General features: G+C 39.2%; 1 protein-coding gene across 1 annotated transcript in view; it reads right to left on the bottom strand.

The window, feature by feature from the left end:
* Positions 1–18,861, bottom strand: part of B3galt1 (beta-1,3-galactosyltransferase 1) — a 482,035-nt gene extending 463,174 nt beyond the window's left edge. The window contains exon 1 of the mRNA XM_050123307.1: positions 18,746–18,861. The gene's annotated coding sequence lies outside the window, so the exon portion shown is untranslated. The remainder of the gene's footprint in view (positions 1–18,745) is intronic.
* Positions 18,862–24,027: the final 5,166 nt, after the last annotated feature.

Raw genomic sequence — 24,027 nt, forward strand, 5'->3', positions numbered from 1 at the left:
CCTCTATCTACTTCCCAGCACAATGCTTCTGGATGAAATGATTAGAGCTCTTCTCTTCTTCTCCTGTTCTTACCAACTCACACTCAGTCCATGGTGGCCAATGAAAATGAAATATTTCTACTGATCAAATTCAAAGTGTGACAAAATTGAAAATAGTTTTTTTTAAAACATACACAACAAGACACACACTTTCTCCAGTCAATACGATCATCTTAGAATTACGGACACCATGAATATTCCACTGTGGATTCTGCACGTCTCAGATCCTGTGGGGAAAGTACACCTGGCCCATGCAAAAGCTGAAAACTGAGATGAGATGAAGAAAGCATCAAAGTCAGCATGTGCTGGGGTGGGGTGAGACAGGCTACTGACGTTGGCTATGGCTCACCTGGATGAGAAGAGAAAAAGTTAGAATATACTTCAATTCATCCACTCTGGGAGTAAAAAAAAAAAAAAGTGAAGTGCTTCTACCTCGAGCATTTCATTAGATATGGCGGCAACCCCTGATGCATTTCATCTGCTTTGCAAAGGGCTGAGAAAAAAAAATGTGATGCAAACACAAGACTTAAAACAGCGACACATTCTGGCCAATGGCCAATGTTGAACGTCAAGAGCAAATATAAGACGAAGAGTACACACCATACATCCTTATACTTCCTGTATCATACCCAGATATTTTACATCCTTCTTTAAATGAAATGAACAGGCCAATATTAATGTAATAATTATTTTTTATTGAGTATCACTGGCCAGAAATCACTATGTAAAAACCCCATAAAAATTTTCTCATGAATCAACTCCCCACCTCCCAGTATATTTGAAGCAGGTTAATTCCTTAATATTTTCAATCAAAGGGGAAAATGCTGAGATATTTTTGTTGTGGCATCTTCTTAACCCAAAATTCCAGCTTCTATATCGAAGATATATTAAATCGAAGACTTTAATATAAAACCAGAAAGCCCAAAGCTACTAGGGAAAACACATCAAGATACTAGCCTAGGTAATGACCTCTGATAATGACTTCAAAACCTTAGGAAATAAAAACAAAAATTGTCAAATGGGGTAACCTCTACTAAAAAAGCTCCTACGGGTTGACCAATACTGCAACTACCTCGTCCCAGAACCAGAGTTATGTGTTGGTCCACTCCAACATCCATCTCATCCATCCACCCCATCTGTGAACTGTACAGGGCTGGGTCCCACCCACACTGTGTGGGTAGCAGGGCTGATCAGTGCTACGCACCCAAGGCTGCAGGATCTCTAAGTCACAGGGCAGCAACGGAATACCCAGGAAAATTCTCAGTGAGGGCCCAGTGTTAAGAGTGCAGCGGCGACCAATTACTCATTTTTATAAACACCTACATGTAAAAATATATGGGTAAAAGGATTTACTGTGTGACTCAACAGTGTCACACGCAGCTTCCATGATGAGATTTTCTCCTTCTTCTTTCTTTCCCTCTTTTTCTCTTCAATTTTATTTTGATTTACTTTGGGGTAGGGCGGAAGTTGGATGGGATCAGAAGATAAGATGTGAAAGACACAAAGGACCAATTATAAAAATTTCAGAAAAGCTTCTTCACAGAAAAACAGATGACAAAGTGAACAGACGGTCCACTGTCTAGGAGAAATCTATATGGATAATAACAACTGGGGAGTAATACACAGACTATGGCAATAAGCAAACAACAAAATGAAGAAACAGTTCACTGAATAACAAAAAACCTGTACAGATAACAAAAGATTGATAAATAGGTAATATGTAAAATGAATAACAAATATACAAATATATAAACTGATACATGAATCTGTATGAGCTTTTACTCACATTTCCAATTTTAATGACAATAAATTTAAACATTTAATTCTCAAACACATTGCAAGACATAACCCGATAGAAAATATGATCAGAGGAATGACAATCTCAGAACATATTACACTGATGCAGGAAAAGCTCCCAAGTGTTTATAGCAGTAATGATTGAAATCAATACATGAGGTACTTGAAAAAGAATATATGTGGGGCTAGGAATTAAACTGAAGGCTTCATGCACACAAAGCAATTACTTTATTATTAAGCAATATCTCCAGTCCACTTTTTTCCTCTTTTATTAACATTTATTGATTATTGTAGAAATGATTATTTATTGATTATTGTAGCAATGTAACCTTACCTCAGACTATTATGAAGTTGTATAAAATCAGGTTGTCTAAAATTATTTTCTAATATCATTCTGGGCAAACAGAGCAGCACTTTTGATGTGGTTACCATTAATGAATAAAGAAACTGCCTTGGCCTGTTGATAGGGCAGAACTTAGGTAGGCGGGAAAAACTGAACGGAATGCTGGGAGAAGGAAGGTGGAGAGGGAGAAGCCATGGAGCCGCTGGAGACAGTCGCTAAGAATTTTACCTGGTAAGCCACAGCCTCATGGCGATGTAAAGATTAATAGAAATGGGTTAAATTAATAGATGAGTTAGCCAATAAGGAGCTAGAGCTAATGGACCAAGCAGTGTTTTAATTACACTGTGTGATTATTTTGTGAGCAGCCAAGCAGCCGGGAACAACCAAGGAGCCTACCTCCAACACACTTCTTGGGGATCCATGTTATTTTTATAATTTTGATAGCTGGATGGTTTCTATGTAGATCTGATACTCATAATTTTTTATCTGAACATTCATGAAACATCAAATGATTAAAGGATAGTTCCACGCTGGAGTTTTGTTTTGGTGTAGTAACCCACATTTCTCCCCTTCTCTCCCAAGCTCTCCGATACACACCACCCAACTATTTTTTACAAATTCATAATCTATTTTTTCATTAATTGTTCATGTGTACACATACACACACATTACTAAATACAGAAGTACAACCTTCTTTTTAAAAATAACAAAGATCTAATGGATCCATCAATAGCACTGCTCCTGCATCTACGGCTAAAAGAACATCACGGAAGAGGGGCTGGCTGAAAGGCTCTAACAGCAAGAACGCTAGGAAGTCTGTAGCTAAACAATCTCCCCTAGAAACATCTGGATAAACAGCGCTGGAATGGTGGGACTGTTAATGCAAATATTGATGGGGAACGGGGGCAACTTTGTACAATTCCACCTCTAGACAAAGAACTAAAAGCAACTAATAACTACTGGAAGAAGGACAATTAGCCCGTTCCTGAGATGATATAACTCAGTAGGTTATATTTTTATATATTTGTACTCACACACACAAAAATACATACATGCACATTTATATATGCATATGAATATGTGTAACATATGTAAGTTATATATGCATATAAATAATATATGTATATAAAGATATATATAGATATACTCAAAGAAAAGAGGCTATCAACTTGAGATTGGGAGAGCACATAGGAGAAGTTAGAAGGAAGATTCCTGGTAGGGGCTGGAGATAGGAAATGGAAGGAGGAAGGTAAGGCAAGTCTATTTCTATTATAAGCATACCAAAAAAAATAAAATAAACAGCAAAGAACAAGTAATTCAGTTTTAAAACTACCAAAAATGAACATACGCTTCTCAAGTGGAGCAATATAAACACCCACAAATGTATTGAATCAAATCGAGACATCAAGGAACTGCTAATCAAAACCGCACTGACGTTGCATCTTATCCCTTAACAACTATTACATTTTTAAAAATCTGAAAATAATAAAGTCTGGAGCAAAAGGTATCCGCACCATTGGTGGGAATACAGATAACTATAGTTACTATGGAACGCAGCATGGACCTTCCATGAGAACAGGGAACTGAAGCTGACAAGAGAGGACTGTCATATGGGCCTGAACTCTGTCACTACCTACTGGGAATAAGCATACCATCTCCTGTGTTTTTTCTTTCAAACTCTGCACATCCTAATATTTACATAATCCTTTGAAACTAGGGCATGGCTGCATTTTCAAAACAGTCTGACAGTCGTTGTCACTAAACACGTATATTTATCAGTTTTTAATTTATGTCACTAACAGGATATTTGGCTGTGACTGCACAATCTTACATCCAAGTGTTATTTTTAATCAGCATTTCAATTCTATCACTATTATTATAGTTTTCTGCTCTTACACCATGCATTCCTACTTGTCAAAGTCCGATGACCCTCTTTAGATAATTCTAAAGACCCAATTTCACTTCATTTAGCATTCCGCTGTATCTTTTTTTTTTTTGTCTATACATTCCTCCATTCAATTTACTCAATTTCAGCATTATTTTATGAGGTCAAAGTTCATTTAGATTTATTTACACATGTATCACCCTCATTGCTCTTTACCGTTTCCTGATTCTCTGGGTTAATATTCTCCTTACATAGAAGATGCCTTTAACGGACTTTTCTAGTGACAAACTCTGGAGGATTTTGTATATCTTTTTTTTTTCTAAAACTGATTATATCCCGCAGTTTGCTTTAAGGACATTTTCGCTGACTATAAATGTATGATTCATTGTCATTTTCATTTGGTATACTGAGTACATTGTATTGTATCCAGACTTCCATCAGCATTTTTGATATTGATAAAGTCTCCCCAACATGACTGCCTAAACATGAGGTGACCAAGGACAACAGCAGCTGACATGCCAAAGAGGAAGGAGAGAAGACCGCCAGGCCTCAACTCTAGGCAAAGAACTGCAGGCAACAAAGAAGTGTTGTGAGCAGGAGGAATCGTCCTCCTAAGTGGAGAGCACACCGATTGGTTATCCAATAATAAATGGTCTGCCTGAAAACTTGCATACAATAACATTATACAGAGAGAGCAGGCTGTTGTTAGGTATTCAGTGTTAGGTATATACACACTCATACATGCATGCAACAACATTTCATGAAAAAGAGACATGAATTTGAAAAAGAACAAGGAGAAATATATGAGAAGGATTGGACGGTAGGAAGAGGATGGAAATTATGGAATTATAATCTCAAAAATAAATAGAAAAATATGAAAAATATCTACTGAAGGTTATGTGCACCCTTTTCTCTTTTATTTCTCTGCCTAAGTGTGCTCCACTTTCTCCATTGTTTTCTTCTTTTATTAAACCTAACTATGATTCCTTGGATCATTACATTGAACTTTTTCAATGGTTCTAGAAAACTTTCAGACATTTTCGTATCAAATATGGCTTATGCTCTTTATTATGCCCTACACCTCTAATCAAATGCATGATGCCCTCCCATCAGCTCTTCCCATTTTTATGCTATTATCAACATTTCATCTGCCCTCACTTTCAGCTCACCAAATTTCTTCCCTGTTGTGTAATGTGATATTAAATTCATGATGTATCTTAGTCTAAATGATTGCATTTTTCATTCATAATTTCAACATGATTATTTTTCAAAAATGCTATGTGGCCATCATGTAAATGTTCACATTTTTTATTTCAATAAAAATATCATTATTTTACAGTAGTAGCATGATACTTTATATATGATAATTTCAATTCTACTAGGTCTACTTTTAGTTCCCATTTTAAAAATATTTAAAAATTCCCAGAAAGCTGCAGGAGATTAATGTGTAGAATATACATGGCTGCACTTGAGTCAAATGCTGCGAACATTCCCGACCTTTGCTTTACTCTTCTATTGATGAGCACTTTCTATATAATATAGATATTACACTATCTGAGGTTTATGTCAAGTATAAATAAACAGAGCACAATGATTCACAGTAAAAGAATCCCTTATCATTAGGGATAGATCTAGACAGATAGACAAACAGACAGACAGACACGGGTTTATTAACTGGACCTTAGATCCTGGCTTGCTTCAAATAATATCAGAGACTGCCTGATAGTTACATTTTCTAAGTCATTCTGAATTATATTTTTCTGTAACATGTATTCTGTAGTGATTACAAAAGATTAAAAGACCATGCTTACAGTAAAATTCTTCACATAACTACAGAATATTTTCAGGTCAATGAACAATAATCTAAAGTGGAAGAGAAGGCATATAAAATGAAAAAATAGTATAATAGGAGTTAAATCTATGGAAGAGAAAAAATGAAAATGCTAATTAGTCTATTTAATTTTTAATAGTAAAATCATTCAATGTCTTAAATACTAATAAGTAGCATCAAGAAAAATAAAGTGTACAAACATGACAAACACATAAAACTGATTCAGATAATACCTTGGTGCCTGCCATTTCTATTCTTTACAAAGTCGAGTAAAAGGGAGATCTATCTCGACATGCTGGACACAACTCAAAGCTTCTTGTCCAGGACTCCCAACTATCCTACATCCCAGCAAGACTCTGCCCTTCTGCCTAAGTGGTCTATCATAGATTACACCAGGAAGGTCAGCCACGTTCCAATTCAAAACCCAATCAAATGAAGAGTTTCGAACGTGGGTTCCAAGAATGTGGAGGTCTTGTTTTTCTCATTGCTATAGTCCAAATCTATACTTGGTATACAGAAGGCACTAAACAAATTCTAGTCGTTTACAGAATTAATATTAATGCAAAATGCAGTTTAATTATTTTAAGACAGGCAAAAGTGAATAAGCGTTTTGGAAACTAAGAACATAAGACCTCTCAAAAAAATAATTTACTTTGCATATCGTAATTTGACCTCCAATGCGAAGTAGCAAAATAGTACCGTATATGACAGAAGGTACTTGTTAGAACATATAAGTAATGCAGACAGAAATTTCTTCCAACAACTGAGGACTATCGGGTTGTCTCATTACTGATTAAATGTCTCTAAGTCTGTCAGTGTAAAACTTTTTTAGTGTCTATATATGTAAACATGCAGTTTTGAGTATTTAATATTTTGTTTCCTTGACTATGTTTGCAGAAAAATGAATAGAAAATGAAGATTAATTACTGTATCTGAACATATAAGACAAAGAAGTAAGACTTTTTTGTTTAAAGTTCTGGTTTTAAATTCGTGGTTCCATCCTAAAAAATGTTTATATAATTTATCTCTTGTTCTCAGTTTCAATATCCATAAAAATGGAGATAATAATATCATCTATTTCCTATGTTTTCCTAAATATTAAATCATATAATGGCTGTAAACTGATTAGCAATTCTGTATCTAAAACATAATACAATTCTAAAATTACCAGCTTTCATTATTCTCAATAAAATGCTTAATAAGACAAGAATAATTTTTCCATTTACTAAAGCGTTATTTTACTTAATTTTCAAATTTTGTTACGTTATACTTACTCATAATAATGGACTAAACACTAAAACACAAATAAAAATGCTTCTGTATTTTTTTAAAAGCTGTTAAAAGTACACAACCATTTCACCATCAAGCGGTTGCAGGGAGATCTGGAATTATACAGGGAAGTGTGGGAGTTTAAACATGAAGAAGAGAGGCACGCCAGTGCTATCCCTGGAAGCTGCAGTAGGGGGGGAAAGAGGTTTTATTTATTTTTTTAATTAATTAATTTATTTTTTAAAGATTTCTGTCTCTTCCCCACCGCCGCCTCCCCTTTCCCTCCCCCTCCCCCAATCAAGTCCTCCTCCCTCATCAGCCCAAAGAGGAACATAGCGGACAATGAGGACTACTGAGACCTCAAGAACAATGGCAATGGGTTTTTGACCCTACTGCACGTATTGGCTTTGTGGGAGCCTAGGCAGTTTGGTTGCTCACCTTACTAGACCTGGATGGAGGAGGGTGGTCTTTGGGAAAGAGGTTTTAGCTCAAACAAGTGTGTCCTCCGATACAGTCACAGAAAGCCATGCAATGAAGGGGTATCTATCTCAGCTAGACCTGTGGCCAGCCCCACAACATCCTCCACCGTGACTTCTCAAGGATCTCTTCTCATCCTCATATCTGCCTTTGAAAGCAACATCTTCGGAATGGAGAAATTAAGAATTAGCTTATTTGACAAGAAAGGTAAGTACCTCCAACTACAATGTAGTACTTCACAGCCAACGTGGCACTCATATACTCTCCGCAGCCTCTTGGAAATAAACTTCAAACTTAGCACATTGAATTGATATGATAATTGACAAGCAGAAATGACAAGGAAGACTGTGATATGAAATAATCTCCAATAAAGAACCAGTATGAGCGCATTTTCTTAACACACTTAGTGAGGAACATACACACTTCATACACTTCCTTCCTGTTTTTCCATCAAGGTAAGAAATGAACTCATAAAATGGATATTTTATCACTACATTTTAATTATTTTCCTGTTTTAAATGATATCTCACTGCCAGAGGCAATATCACTAAATATCAATACGATATTTTCGCATCTTGTTACTTATTTTAATTAGTTGTTTTTTTAAGAACACTAATTTAAAGAGACACACATCTTTTTAAAAATTAAAAAATAGATCATTATGCCCAGTGGTATTGAGGAAGTCAAAAACGCCTCATGGGAGAGCTTAGTGGAGAGGGGGAGACTGGAAGGTCAATTTGAACAGTGGACAGGAAGGCAGTTCAGGGCCGCTCAGCATTTGAACTTCTTCTCTTATGAGAACCATGCGTAGAAAGGGGCTGAAAGGGAGAGTGGTGATTAGACGCATGCTGACATGGGGAAGAAGTTCCTTCTGAGGGAAGACTGTTGCAGTGCGAACATGGGAATGGCCTCTGCTTTACAGAACTAGGATATAAAAATTATCCAGATCACTGAATCAAGAAAAGGGCGACAACTGCCCAGAGCAATGACTGACATCCAGTGCTAGCACACTGAAGAAGAAGAAGAAAAAAAGCGTATGTCTGAGATTTTTTAAAATTTTTCACAAAAGGCCATAATACATCCTAAAATCAGAGAAAGAAAAGGAGAGGGTGGGTATTTTACAACACATTCAAAACCCACTTTATTATATAGGCTTTACCAGATTTTACTGTATTAGCATGTAATTGTGCGCTATAAGAAACACCACACTACATCCATTTCACCTTACTATAATCCTCACGTTTCCTTGTCATGGTTGTACAACCTGCCGCTGACGTCTGTAAAGAAGTACACTGCTGGCCATTTGATTACCTAATTTTTCTTTTTTGTTTTACATGTTGAATCCACTAATGTCTCCAACAATGTGACCATTTCCACACTTTGGATCATCTCCTTAGGACAGAACCCCAGAAGGAATATTAATAGATTAGATAGTATGAATATTTCATGGGTTTTCCCCCATATAATGCCAAATTGCTCTCCAAAAGGACTGTGCCAGTTTTAATTGCAATGAACTGAAAGCACAAGGCCCATTTATCCCTGCCAACATGAGACATGATTATTTTTTATATTGTCATTTAGCAGGTGAATAGTCATCACATTGTTCATATAATTTATTTAGTCCAGTTAATTACAAGATGAGAAAGGAGAACATCCAAAATTAGGAAAATGGACAAAACTTCAATGGCTTAGTGCTATCCGATGGTCAAGATGACGTCACAGATCCCAGGGGATCATCAAGTAAGATCGGTGAACAATCATTTGCACGCACTTACAGCATGCTGATGGTAACTGCAAGTGTGGACGGAGAGATGTGTGGAGGAAACCTCACAAGCCAGGTCTCTGATCCAGTCCTATCCAGCAGCATTAACGGCCCACTCAACCGTAAGGGAAGGCGCATGATCAAGTATGAAAGCGAACACATGCACCCATATTTCAAAACCACATTTCAAAGCAGCAATTCCTTTCCTAGCTCCCACACCTCTTGCATAAGTCTAGGCCTTGGTTATGCTGACCAAAGGATCAAATACATGTCCATATAACTCTTCATCAGCAAGATATTTGCTTCATTATTTATTTGCTTATTTATCTCATTATAAACATTTATTTATTTGTTTGCTTATCTCGTATGGAAAAACAGTATAGTACTTTCAACAAATGTAATGTCACAGAGTTTGAAGGAGGCTCTTTTCATTCAAACTTTGTCAGTTCTCTCAAATGTTAAGTTTAAAAAGTAAAAAGTAAAAAGCAATTATGAGATAAGCAAACATCAGTATAAAAACTAGAGAAAAAGTAAAACGAAAAAGTTTCTATATAAGTATTGGCAATCTGTGAAGAGGTACCATACTTAATTCACAGGCCAGCATCTGGCTTGGGTTGGAGATGCTAAGGAGGCTGACGCAAGTACCATTGGCAGGCATTTTGGAGGGTGGAGGGGATAGGAACTGGTTAGAAAGCCAGAGTAAAGACCTCCTCACCATTAAGAGTAGACATCATCCAATCATCTGAGGACGTGGAGAGAACACAAAGGCTGAAGAAAAATTAATTTGCTCTCTGCTTAGATCAGGATGACTCTAGGGCACTGAACCTTGTAAGCAAGTGCTTTACCACACATATATCCTGGCCACTGTTTTATTTTCTTTAAGAGTTATGATTTATTATCAATAGTTATGAAAAAGTTGAAGATAATGACATGCCAATTCCTAACTACACCATTTGTTATACTTAAAACTACAATACATACAATTATCCTATCCAAAATAATAAATGCTAGAATTTTATCTAAGCTTACATATATACATAATGAATTTATGGTCGTCCTTCATAACACATTTTGTATCTTTTTATTTCATGAGAAAGGTCTAATGTAATTGCTAATCTTTCCAAATAATGCAACAGATCCAAGCTAAAACTAAGACCTAATTGTTGAGAAGCACACTTCACCCATTCCCTCTTTACTGGGTAACAGATCATTTCTATGTCTACATTTCTCAAAGATTACATTAATGACATTGTGTTTATCTCTGGTTAATCCAAGTATAATGCATGTTAATAAAGTTCTGGTACTGAAACAAAGGGAGTTTTGTTCATATACACAGTGGATGTATGAAGTTTTGACCTGCCCAGTATCTACTTTCCCTTCTGAAGATGAACAGTTCTCTGGTTTCTAATAAATGTGGTTTTGAAAGGCTAAAACTCAAGTTGTACCTCGACTAGGGCATGGGAATGCATCCTGAAGTGGTCCATGTCCATTCCCCATTCAAGGAATGTGGGCTGGAAGCAAAGAAAAACTGAAAAGACTTGATAATGGTTCCTCCATTGGTGACTGGACCTGGAAAGGATCTCATCAGTTTCTCCTAGGAGTTCTGCAACCATTCTGCTTCTCTCCATTGCTTTTGATTCTCTATGCTAGACATTAAATGTTTTTCTTGTGCTTCCCATTCCTTAAGTTATTTGTGAGTGACTTCTGTTGGACACAACTAAAGAAATGTTTAAATGTCAACGAACAGCCTTATCAGAAGTCCTAGAGTCCCTGTGTTCTACCTCTTCCTTGGCATCTTGATCAAACTTTGTAAGTAAACCAACATTCACTAAAAACTTAAGTATTTCAGTAAGAGCTTTAGAAATGTCTCATCAGAAATTTAACTTTGTTTCTATTACTAAATTATTACTTAAATGCTTCCCGGGTTTGTACATTTGCAAATCATGAAAACAGTTTCTGTCCACTCTTGCCTTTGTAATGTTTTAAAGTTTTTGTATAATCATGATACGCACTGTGCCTAATTACATCCAACGTTCCTGCATAAAAAACAAACATAAATCTCATTCTTCAATTACCTTTCAGTCCACGGAGGGGGATCTCTGTAAATTTCCGGATGGCCTCTTTGTAATTAATGTGATGTCTCTGTATAATTCCACTTGAGCACACGGGCACATAGGAACCTACATGTTTATTTACATGTATTGAAAAATTCTTAATGAAAGTTTTCAATTTTAATATCCTCTGGTATTGGTTTCATCTGACATATAAAAAAGAAAATTTCAATAGCCAGAACCTGGAAACAACCTAGATGCCCTTTAAATGAAGAATGGATGAAGAAAGTATGGAATATATACATATTAGAGTACTACTCAGCAGTAAAAAACAAGGACTTCTTGAAGTTTGCAGGCAAATGGATGGAAATAGAAAACACTATCCTGAGTGAGGTAAGCCAGACCCAAAAAGAGGAACATGGGATGTACTCACTCATATTTGGTTTCTAGCCATAAATAAAGGACATTGAGCCTATAATTTGGGTTCTTAGAGAAGCTAAATAAGAAGGAGAACCCAAAGAAAAACATATAGGCATCCTCCTGAATATTAACCTTCATCAGGCGATGAAAGGAGACAGAGACAGAGACCCACACTGGAGCACCGGACTGAAATCTCAAGGTCCAAATCAGGAGCACAAGGAGAGAGAGCACGAGCAAGGAACTCAGGACCGCGAGGGGTACACCCACACACTGAGACAATGGGGATGTTCTATTGGCAACTCACCAAGGCCAGCTGGCCTGGGTCTGAAAAAGCCTGGGTTAAAACCGGTCTCGCTGAATATAGCGGACAATGAGGACTACTGAGACCCCAAGAACAATGGCAATGGGTTTTTGATCCTACTGCACCTATTGGTTTTGTGGGAGCCTAGGCAGTTTGGATGCTCACCTTACTAGACCTGGATGGAGGTGGGTGGTCCTTGGACTTCCCACAGGGCAGGGAATCCTGATTGCTCTTTGGGCTTACGAGGGAGGGGGACTTGTCTGGGGGAGGGGGAGGGAAAGGGGAGGCAGCGGTGGGGAAGAGACAGAAATCTTTAATAAATAAATAAATGAAAATTTCATAGTACTTAATAACTGCAACATTTAACATATAAAGAGTATAAAGAGTTGGAATATAAATATGTATATCTCTTTGTATGTATATGAGGGAGATAGAGACAGAGAAGGGGGAAGAAAAAGGAAAGGGGAGGGGAAGGAAGAGGAGAAGAACGAAGAAAAGGAGGGGAGAGGAGAGGGGAGGGAAGGAGAGAAGAGCAGAGGGGAGGGGAGCAGAGGAGAGGAGAGAAGAGGAGAGTGGAGAGGAGGAGAGGTCATGAGGGAAGACGTGTATCAAAAAGAAAAATCAACATTATATCAAAGGGAAATGACTATTTTTAGTCCACCAAGTAACTTCGGGATTGGCCTATTTTATAGTATAGTCAGCAAGCTTAGAAACTAAAAGATTATCATTAGGAAATTAGGCCAAAATAGATACCAAAATAGTTTTAGAGATGAAGTCCATTGTTTGTTAGCTGCTGTTTATTTTACAATGTAGCATCTGTCTGCTTTGCAATTATATAGCTGTGTTCATCCAAAGAAACGAACATGCATTACTCATATTTGATCCGTGTATGTCTGCAAATATTGAAATACAAGTCATTTGGATGTACTATTGTACAGACATGAGCTTGAGTAGTGATGGTCCAGAATGCATGTATACTAGCTTACTAGAGATGCTGATATAAAGACCTCCCCAGTATAGTCCTTACACAGCATGCATGAGCCCATGGGACACCTGTATATATTTAGCACGTTCCTTCTTGTCTAATGACATCGAAACCTACAATTGATTGCACAGTAAGAAACTCTGTCTCTGGGATTTGTCCTTACTGAGTGCTAGGACAGAGGGAAACTTGCCTGAAAGTCTAGCTCCATGGGGAACTGACTCGACCATGATGTCATTTATATATGTCAGGGAATCACTGGTCACAAAAGAATCAAGATAAGCCAATGACGACAGTGCAGCATGTAGCATTTACAAACCATCTCTTCCGCTAGAAATCTGTTCTTCAGGACAGTGTTTTTTTACTACGCACAGGTGTTTTACGATGGAATTTAGCCAGTTCCTTTTTTCTTCTTTATGAGAACTAAAAAGCAAACACTAATTCTTTAAAATTCCTGCATCACTCATTCATGCTAGCCCTCTCTGTTCTGAAGCTTCCTTTTGTGGTGTGTGCGGTGAGTTGCTGTAACTGTCCTCATTTTATAAAACTAACAGAAAAGTAGCTTTTAAAGTTTCCTCTGCCATAGTTTCCTCATTCTACAGCATTTAAGAACAAAAACAATAAAAACTGCCCAACAATTCGGGAATTTCTCAGAGTTCCTGAAATTTATCTATTAGTCGCTGAATTTCACAGACCCCGGAAATGGAGACGTTTCTACTTAGAGATTCTAGCATGTAGAGCAAATTCTATGAGTCTATAATTATAGCTTTAGAAACCACAATCTATATTCTATAGATACAAAAACTGACATAAAAACAAACATTTCATTGCAAACTTATGTACAACCCAACAAACTTTCCATTACATCTTTAAATGCACCACAATTCATCGCTTCTTGAGTCCACTATAATATTAATACAATGTAACATTTGGGTCATATGTTGAAATACTATATGTATAAATGATTAGATGCTCTCATTTCTTCTTTCCTGGCTATTTTAGAAAATGTTAACTCTTGGGGTAAATGTATATGGTGATAGATTGTTTCAAACGCTGCTTCTAAACCTAGCTCCACCTTCACTGACTTCAGACACCACATTCCTGGAGTAATATTCATCCTTATTCATGGAGGAGGCTCGGGCTAAGCATCCGTGCTCTTCCCAAGTTAAAACATTTGATTCCCGTTTAGCTCTTATCAAACACCTTCCCCATCGGCTTGAAAGTGCTAGATATACTCACCAGCTAACTTTCTTGGTAAAACACAAGTTTTCTCAGATTTTTAGCTAGGGATGAAGGAAGGGCAACATACCATAAAAGGGATGAAATACTAAGTGGGTGATATATATTTTATGGCTCTGGAGAACAAAATGCTGAGATGATAATATCAGAAGGCTTTCTTTCCACATCTCGTACACCTAGACCAGATCACTAAACTTTTGAATGTTTTCCTGGATGACAAAAAACAATGAGAAATGACTTTTAGCACTAACTACACATCACATACAAGTTCTCCATCACACTAAGGCTGAAGAGCAAACTGGCAGTCACTTACTATGCAGCACGGCTTCTTGAGAGAACAAACGTCACTTTTCTCTAATATGAATATATTGTTTAAAGGTAGTTTCTGAAAAATTAAGCTGGGGCCACTGTTCACATGGGGGTAAGTGTTAATTATCCTTTCAGAGAAAGAAAGGATGGAACAGAAGGAAACACAGAAAATAAAATTGGAATTATAATTACAGTCTCTCTCTCTCTCTTTCTCCCACTCCTCTCTCTCTCCTCTCTCTCTCTCTCTCTCTCTCTCTCTCTCTCTCTCTCTCTCTCTCTCTCTCTCAGAAATGGAATAAAGGCACAATTTTTGACAAGTTTTATTTGTAGCTGAACTGTCTGGATAACCAACTTGATTTTTAACTAAAGGCAGGCTTTCTTGGAAGCGTGGCATTTCTTACCAGAGACTTGGATCATAAGTCTTTTACTGATGATAATCTTAATGGCAACATTGAGTCCAAAATCCAGGGCTTGTGATAGGCCTTTACAAATGCCATGGATTTGACACTTTCAATATAGAAGAAGTAGAAACTCTTTCATTAAAATTATGCCTTTGAATCCATCCTTAGCCACCACTGACTAGCTATATTCCTTTGGATAATGTTTTATATATAAGTTGAATTTAGATAGTCATAAACGTCTTCTTAAACTATTGATTTAGATTAATTATGCTGAAGGTCAAATATTTCATTCCTTAGTTCCTCTGAAAAGTATTCTGGGTTGAGTTACAATTTTTTGAGACACGGTCTCACTAGGTAGCTAAGGATGGCTTCAAATTCACAATCCCTCCCCGTGCCTCAGCTTACTAAAGGAAGGCTAGGATTACAAGTGGGTGCCACCACATCTGACTGAATGTTAAACATTTTAAAGGCTAGGCATCTTGTCATCTCCTTGGTTGGTTGTCTCTGATGCAACAACCATTACCTTAACACTCACGTCCAGCAGGTGTTCTTGTGGGCCTCATCCAGAGATGCAAAACCAGCAGGCATGGGGCCACCTTTGTGACTGCTTGATAGTTTCAACATCAATTAAAGTACTTGACGGGGATATACAAATTAACGTGAATTAGCTGAATAGAGAATGAAATGGAAAATCTGAACCCTGAAGTAAGGGTGTAGAAAATACATGTCGGTAGAAGATCTGTATACTAGTTTTATTGTTTTTCTGCGGTCTGCTTATCTAAATAGCACACAATGGTGGTTGTCTCTGTTGTTATTCTGTGATACAGTCCTAACACCTACAGGGCCTTTTACCCACACATTAGGAGCAAAGTACAATTTGCTAAAATTTACCTTACTAAGCATCATAATCAATAACAGATTACCAAAAGGGTTGACAATGTTGACAAATGAATATTATTTCTCCTGCAAAATGGAATTGTTAAATTGTTTCAAATGCATGGCTATCATACTTCAAATGTTCTGTGTGTGTGTGTGTGTGTGTGTGTGTGTGTGTGTGTGTGTGTGTGGCATATACATGTATGAATGGGGAGAGACAAGGACAGAGTAGCTTGCAAACAGGATTAAACACTAAGTGGCTACTGTACCCATTACCACCCACAAACCAATACTGGCCTCCCCTCCTGACTTTTACAGGCAGCTTCACTAAGCTTACACATAAACGTCCTTCTATTTTTTAATCCTGATTTATGGGTGTGCACATCTTTATATAAACTTTAATATATTTATTCTAATTGTTCATAAGGTATATTTATCTGAAAAGATTCCTTTCCCAAAGTATAAGCCTCTCCTTAAAAGGGCCACCATAAAATGAGCACATTATTCTATTTTAAGGCTTGTAGCTTACCCTAATATATAATGCAGTCTACTTAGAAATTACTTGATAGCTACATGAAAGGCATTTTATTGGCCAATTTGTCAATATTCTCCTAAGAAGTTCGATTTTTAATATTAGCTGCTATTACTTATTTCCTCTGAGTTTAACTTCATTTGGGGTTGTTTATTAATAATGTGTAACTCATTTTAATCTTAGTACCTTCATACCAAGTCAAAGTGAACACAAATATTTTTGCTAGTCCACAGGTTTCCAAAAAATCAACCATTTAGTATATTAACAATAGTCACAAAATCCCGAATATTACAGCAACTTAAAAGTTGCTATGATTTTAAAAAAAATCACCTGGAGGCAGGCGAATCTTGATCGGAAATCAAACAATGTATACTTTAAATATATCAGAAAAACAGATTTTGGAGCCAGAAGTCATAAGTATTAAATACGAATACTCAGTAGCAATTTCTACTGAAGCAATTACCCTCAGATACAAAATTAACACCACCGCAACTTCACTATAAATTGCTCATTGCTTTTAGAATAACTCAGTTACTAAACTGAGGAGAAACAGAATCTTTACTCTGCAAACTACAAAAACACCTAGAGGCAAAAGCCTGAGGTTTTAAACAGTGCTCTCCTTGCTGCCTATTATATTCTCATGGGACGCCTTACTTTCATTTTTACTGGTACCAAACCAGGAATGAACCCGAACGTCTTAAGTTTGGGCATTTTTGGTGGTGGTGGTGGTGGTGGTGGTGGTGGTGGTGGTGGTGGTTGGGTTTGTTCTGTGCTTGATTCCTCTGATTTAAAAGATAACACAGCATCAAACAGAGAAAGCGCTGTAGCCAGTTCAAGATCCAGTTCCAATGTGTTGAGCCAATTTTGGTTTTCCCAACACTGCCAGCCAGGGGAGCTGCCCTCCCCACCCTGACAGCTCCCTGCAATCCCATCTCTTGTCACAGAGTCTTTCCCGTCCGAGACAGGGTAGGCAAAGTGCCTGAGTGCTGAAATATTTCACCAAGTTTCAAAGGGAGAGATTGCTATGGAGGCAACGGATCCCAGAGAAAACAGTCGCTAACTCTAAGTTTTTGCATCCTAAACAGGGATGGGGTAACCACTGCAGTGAGATACGGAGATCCGGACTCAGCCGAGAGCAATACACAGTTGTGCGGCGCATAAAATTCATCTTCTGCGGAAAAGGTTGCAGTGTACATGGTACTCGCGATGGTTTTACGATACGGAACATGTGAGTAAAACAAAAACAAAATCAGCATACGCCCTGAAAGAGGCTGGGTACAGAAACCTTGTTAGCTTTGTTAGTTTGGGTGCTCCAGAGTCTGGGGGCCCAGATCCCAGCAGATGTGAAGTATTCGGGAGTTTAACAGTTCGCCCAGCATCTGTCCCAGGACACACTAAGTCCCAAGTCGGGACGGCACACCTGTCAAGGGGGCCAGGAGGAAGTAACTCCTCCAGGACGTTCCTCCAACAGCCACACTAATTCCACTCCACCTCTGCCCTGCGGTGCAGTCGCCTCCCACCTGAGTCCAAAGGCGCCAATCCTTGGGAGCTGAATGCGAGTGTACAAAGTCTCCCATGCCGGGCTTCTGCAACCTAAAAGTGGTCAGTACCAAAGCCTAGCCTCTGGCCTTCTCCCCGCATAACTTCTCTTTGCTCCTCTTCAGTAAGGAGGACCAAGCAGTACTCGCTGCTCCAAAGTCCCTGGCGTAAATTGAGACTCCGGGGAGCCTTGGTGAATGCGCTTCTCCCCTGACGCGCCAGACCCAAAGGCTCCTTTTCATTAAGGCAATAAAGTTCAATTTGCCGGGTTCCTTCTGAACCACTGGAGACTTTCCAGTGTTCCGAGTTCTCCCTCCTTCCAAGCTAAAAGCATACTGTTCACTCCATCCCAGCCGGGATCCCTTGAAGGGCACAGGTCCACATAAAGGGGACCTACTCCTCCTTGCAAAGTGCCCCAAACCTCGTGCGTGTGCGCGCGCGCGCACACACACACACACACACACACACACATACCCACACTCTCTCACACACAATGCCATCCACGCGCTGTCAAAGTCTGTCACTGCCTAAGCCAGAAGGCAGGAGCTGAAGCCGCACCGGCACGAGCAGCAGTCTGGCCAGGCAAAGGACTCGCCGTCCAGGTCCCAAACATCCTTGTCCGGATACCCTGGCCGCTAAGCGCCTCGTTAGCACCCTGAGATCACAAAGCCATCTAAAGAGCCGCACCTTACCTGCGAGAGGCACGGTCTCTGGCCGTTCAGCTGGCCCGCGGGCCAGAGGGACGCTGCAGCCGGGGTCCCGAAGATGCTTATTCTCCGCTGCCGCTGCCCGGATCCCCGGCGCCAGCATCACTTCTCCCCCGCCTCCGCCTCCTCGTGCTCCGCTCGCGCGCCCGCCCCTCCCGGAGGCCTCCTGCAAGCCCCGCCGCGCTGGCTGCGCGCGGTGGACAGCGGCGGAGGCGGCGGTGGCGCCCGCGCGGGCTCGCTCAGCTGCACCAGCCGAGCAGCCTCGGCGGCAGCGGGAGCACGGGAGCCGGGCTGCGCTTCCCCGGCGAAGGCTCTGGCCTCGGCGACTGACAACGCCCGGCAGCCAATCGCCGCCTCGCCCCGCGCGGCGGGGGGAGACCAATCAGAGCGGAAGGCCCAAGGTTTGCCTCCGCCTTTGCTCAGCAGGCTTGTTTCCGGGAGAGGATGCTGCTGGGGTGTGGGATTGTTGGGAGGGGGAGGCAGGGCCCGGGCTCAGGGTTGGGGGCTCAGGGCCCGGAGCTGAAGACGCACGGAAGAAGCCCGGCCCACAAATCCGGGCCGGGGGCGCTTTCTGACCACTCCCGGAGAGCGTCTTGGCGTGACCGTGCACTCCGGGTGACTGTCCCCAGAGCCTTGGCATGGAGGCTCAGCGTCCTGGCATCGCTGTGCCGCGGTCTAGGGACCCCTGGTAGAAGAGGCGCTTCAGGAGACCAAATCCCTGAGGTGGTCACTGCCTTGAAGGAAGCCAGCAAAGTCACCAGACAGCGCCCCCGTCCTTCTTGATTTGGCAGCTGGAAAGGGATACCTCTGCTAGTCCTCAACCTAGACTAGCCCAAGCTAGGAAAGAGACACACTGAGAAAGGTTTTGAAAGTTGCTGGCCGCGTGGACCTCCCTTATCTGCTCTCGGTTTAAACTTCAACCCGGCAAAGCAACCACCGGAGGAAAACAAACAACAACAGGCACCACACAGAGAAAGCCAGTCCGGTTTAAACAGGGGACTTAATTACCTAGCACTTGCACGTTGGTTTTATTTACTCATTTGGGGACACTCAAGTGTTTCTGACCCAAGAGGTTTTAAGAATGCATATGCAAATGTGTCTGAACACTAAGTGATTCTGTTTGGCCAGGCACGATAAAAGAAACCTTGCCTGCTGCACTCCCCTCGCCGCAAACACTAATAATCCTCCTTGTGGAGTGTTTTAATTTTCCACTGCAGATATATCAAAATGGCCCAGAGTACTACTTAAAAGCTTCCAGACTTAATTTCTAGAAACACGGAAAAGAAAAAAATCAAACGTTTACACGAAGACTTGAAGAAGAAAGGGACACCCCCAAATGACCCTCTCTGTCCAATGGAGATAGCAAGAGTCACTTCACAAGGTTGTTTTGTTTGTTTATTTTATTTTTGGGTTTTTTTTTTTTAGGTGAGTGTTGAAAAAATAGATGTTTAAATTTTAACTACATCGTTTTTTGATAAGTGACTTGAAATTCAGTATGTCCTTTATTTTTATTTCTGTGTCTCTATTCAGTTAGCTAGTTGTTAAGTGGCTCGGTTTTTACCCGTTTCTTCATCTACTTTTTTTTTTTTTTTTTAAAAAGGTGTATTATTTGATTTCTGAAACAAACCTTGCACAAACTTCCTGGGCTCTATAAGGAAGTGTTCACTGTACAATAGACTTGTCTTAGATCACCACGTTTTCACTACAAGAACATTCTCAGACCCTTGGTGTGTTCTATCCTTTCCTTCCCCTCAGCCCTTTGACCCATCTAACCAGGCCATCTCTTTCTAAAGAACTGGCTGTACTAACAGAGAGTAAACATTTTTTTTCCTCTCTCATAACATTTAAAAAACTGAGGTGTAGCCACACTTCTCTGATTTATTTTCTAACATGGAGGTCTTGACTCTACCTGTTAATTTTTAAAATTATACATATATGTGTTATTATTGCATAATGAGGAAAAACAGTATCTTCAAGGAAATCCATATAGGAATGAATTATTGGAGAGGAAGACAAAAACGTGTGATTTATTCAAAAATTTTGGGGAGAGTAGTTGATATGTGTAATGTTTAGAAAGTCCAAACACAGTAAGAAGCTGTTGAGATGGCTCCAAGCCTGACAGTATTTGCTGATCATGACCATCCAAGTTCAACCCGAGACCCACACGTTAGAAGGAAAGAACTGATTATCTCAAATATCTGTTCTCCCTTGTGCACACCCCTACCTAGGCACACATAAATTTCAAAATAGAAATAAGTGTTTTATTAAAGGATTCATCTTTTACAAAAGCAGGTATAATTTAGAAATATCTCTAACCAAAATGTAAATTTAAAAAGAACTTCAATAAAAAGCTCCTTTCTGCTATAGAAAGAGGTAGGTTATTTTAAATCTTGAAAGGCTGAACTCTACAAATAGCTACATAAATTTTATGACTCCTTTGTATATCTTACCAACTGTGCGGTTTTGGTTTATTTTTTTGTATTATTACTTTGCAGTTGCTACTTCTGAAAGATATGAGTTCTACATGACATAGTCTCAGTGATTAAGACAACCGAGCAGTCATGAGCAATCAAAAGGCTTCAAGACCATCAGCATCTAGAGGTATACAACACCGATATCTCCCATCCTTAGTGTTCCGTGGATTCACCTCTGAGGAGAACGAATCTTCAGCATTAACGCTGGACAGGAGAACCGTGAAATATTTAAGGGCAATGAAGTTTCTGGTAGTTGTTTGTTTGTTTTTTAAAGAGAGAAATGAAGAGAGAAAAAGAAAGTGTTCTAAAAGTAACCAAACAGATTGTATGTTGGTGCCAGGTTTCCCTGCGTTTTTATGGGTATTAGCACGCAGAAACGCCAATGTTAAAAGATTATTTAATGAACAGATTATATTTTCACTGAAAACGGCTTTAAGGGTTTTTGTTTTTCATTCCTAATTACCTATGTCTGACTTTTCTCCAAAGGAGGACTTACTTTGCTCTTTATTTAAAGCAATAAGGATTCACCTAGCCAAAGAGATGGGGAAAGTGAAAAGTAGACAAGAGGAATCTGGCTAGTTCTACCTCTTGCTCAACCGTCTGAGTGATTAAACTACCACAGTACTCCTTGTCTTAAAATAGAGATTGAAAACAAAATCAAACCTCTAGCTTCCTTTCTCAGGTACGAGGTTTAACTTGTAATTAGTGCTACCAGGCAAGGTCGGTTTCTGCTGGAAGGCCGTTGTAAAAAAAGGTGGAGAACATGGATTTAATAAGAACGCTGCTCTCTCTCAGATGTGAAATAATTTAATTCACAGTAGCTCCTCTTCATGGGTGGGAAATACCTATTTCCGCACATGATTGTATTGCGTTCTAAAGAGGCTCTTTTGCCAAAGCTGAGATAGGGTGATTATCAGGTACACAACACTGTTTGTGCTGATGCTTCCTGGCAAAAGTTATTCCCACCCTTTCTTCCCTGTGACACATCCAGCACAATTAAAATACAAGACTTTAAAGGCTTGAACATTATAAAGGGTGACGCTTGTTGTTTTGTTATCTTTTTAAAATTATACTATTAATGAAGATATTTCACCCAAATAATAAAACTAATTCCTCAACTCTAAGCATAAAGAGCCTCATATTGAAAGCTAGAATAGTTGGAACAACTGATACTATTTATATTATAAGAATATTACTGAACAATTTTGCGTATATTTGCTAAAACAGTGGAAAATTGAATATATTAAATCTGCGCTATAAATATTGGCATAAGACCATAGTACTGGCTAAGAATAAGAGAGGAATATAATAAGGCGGTTGGCATAAAAGCCTGATGATTCCACAAAGAATGAATAAAAAATAAGCCAAGCAGGATGTTTCTTTTATATTAGGGATGAGCTATGTTATCTTAGGTTTAAGGGGACTCTACACTGTTTAATGGACTCTATGCTGCTTTATATTGATTGTAATTAATATAAAAATGTCTTTGATGGTACTGATATTAATGGTATTAGTCTTTCAATGAGTATTTGCTTATAAAACTGTTACTAAAATTTCAACAAAGATGCCCTATTACCTTAATAGGTTATGCCTTCAATTTTTGTAATTTAAAAATAGGTTATTTGGGACTGAGATGGCTAAGCAGGCAGACACCTGCCACCAAACCTGACAATCTGACATCAGCCCCAGGGATCCATATGGTGGAAGGAGAGAGTTGACTTTTACAAGTTGTCCTCTGACCTCAATTCCTGTGGTATATAATACACTCACACACCCTAAATAAAATGTAGTTTAAAATGTTATGTATTAACTAAGAGAATTCAATCTCTTCTAATAAGTTTTTTAAATGTATTGATTGATTTCCCTTGATCACCGAAGGGAAGCCTCACATCACATTGGTCCATCCTGAAATGGGAAAATGGAAAGAAAATTGTATGGTGGTGTGTGTGTGTGTGTGTGTGTGTGTGTGTGTGTGTGTTGGAGAGGAGGAGGAAGTCAGAAAGAGACCAGTAAAGAGGAGTTTTCTTACACACTTGTTCTTTATGACTTCATTAATCAACACTTGCATCAGGAACGAGTTAAAGCATAGGACACTGAAATGCTCATTTTAAAGAGTTAATGACTTCTATATTGCCATAACAGAATGTAATTTGAGTGCCTAGCACCACGCTGGGAGCCCAGTGCGTGTTTTATCAAGGGTAAATGGACATATACACCTTCCACGGGGTTGCTGGGAAGAGGACTATAAGTGCTCCTAGAGAATCAACCTACTGTAGCATTCAGCATGCGTTCCTACCATCTTGCCCATTTGGGTTTTATATAACCTAAGGTTTAACTCGCAAGGTTCTTTTCTAAGGCTTCCCCAGATGGCTAGGTGGAGATACTGTCAGATGTATTCTCTTCCTACACTCTCCTGCGGCATCCAAGCTCATCACCCTGTCTGGATTTTAACGAATTCCCAAGGTATTGCAGGGTGATTAGAGAGTGTCTAGAGGATGATCTTCCTCGCCTTAGGAGAAAAGTGATAATCAAAGGTCACAACTGAGTTCCTAGGGACTTGGGTTCCGGAAGCTAATCGCATGAATCATCATTAGCTTTTATGATGCCAAGTCATGCAAGTCTGTGAAGTTCAAACGGAGAGAGAAATTTAGATCAATGGGACTTTAGGCGACCATGCCGTTTGATAATTACTTTCTAGAAATCAGGTTTGAAAAGCTTCTTTTTTGTGTGTTCCTAAGAAACTATTCTCCGCTCTGAAAGCCTCTCTACTCTGAGAGACTTAGTACAGGTAAA

Source organism: Alexandromys fortis, unplaced genomic scaffold (assembly GCF_014885135.2).
Source record: "Alexandromys fortis isolate MF-2015 unplaced genomic scaffold, M_Fortis_MF-2015_v1.1 scaffold_8_9099976_23576923, whole genome shotgun sequence".
Lineage (NCBI taxonomy): Eukaryota > Metazoa > Chordata > Mammalia > Rodentia > Cricetidae > Alexandromys > Alexandromys fortis.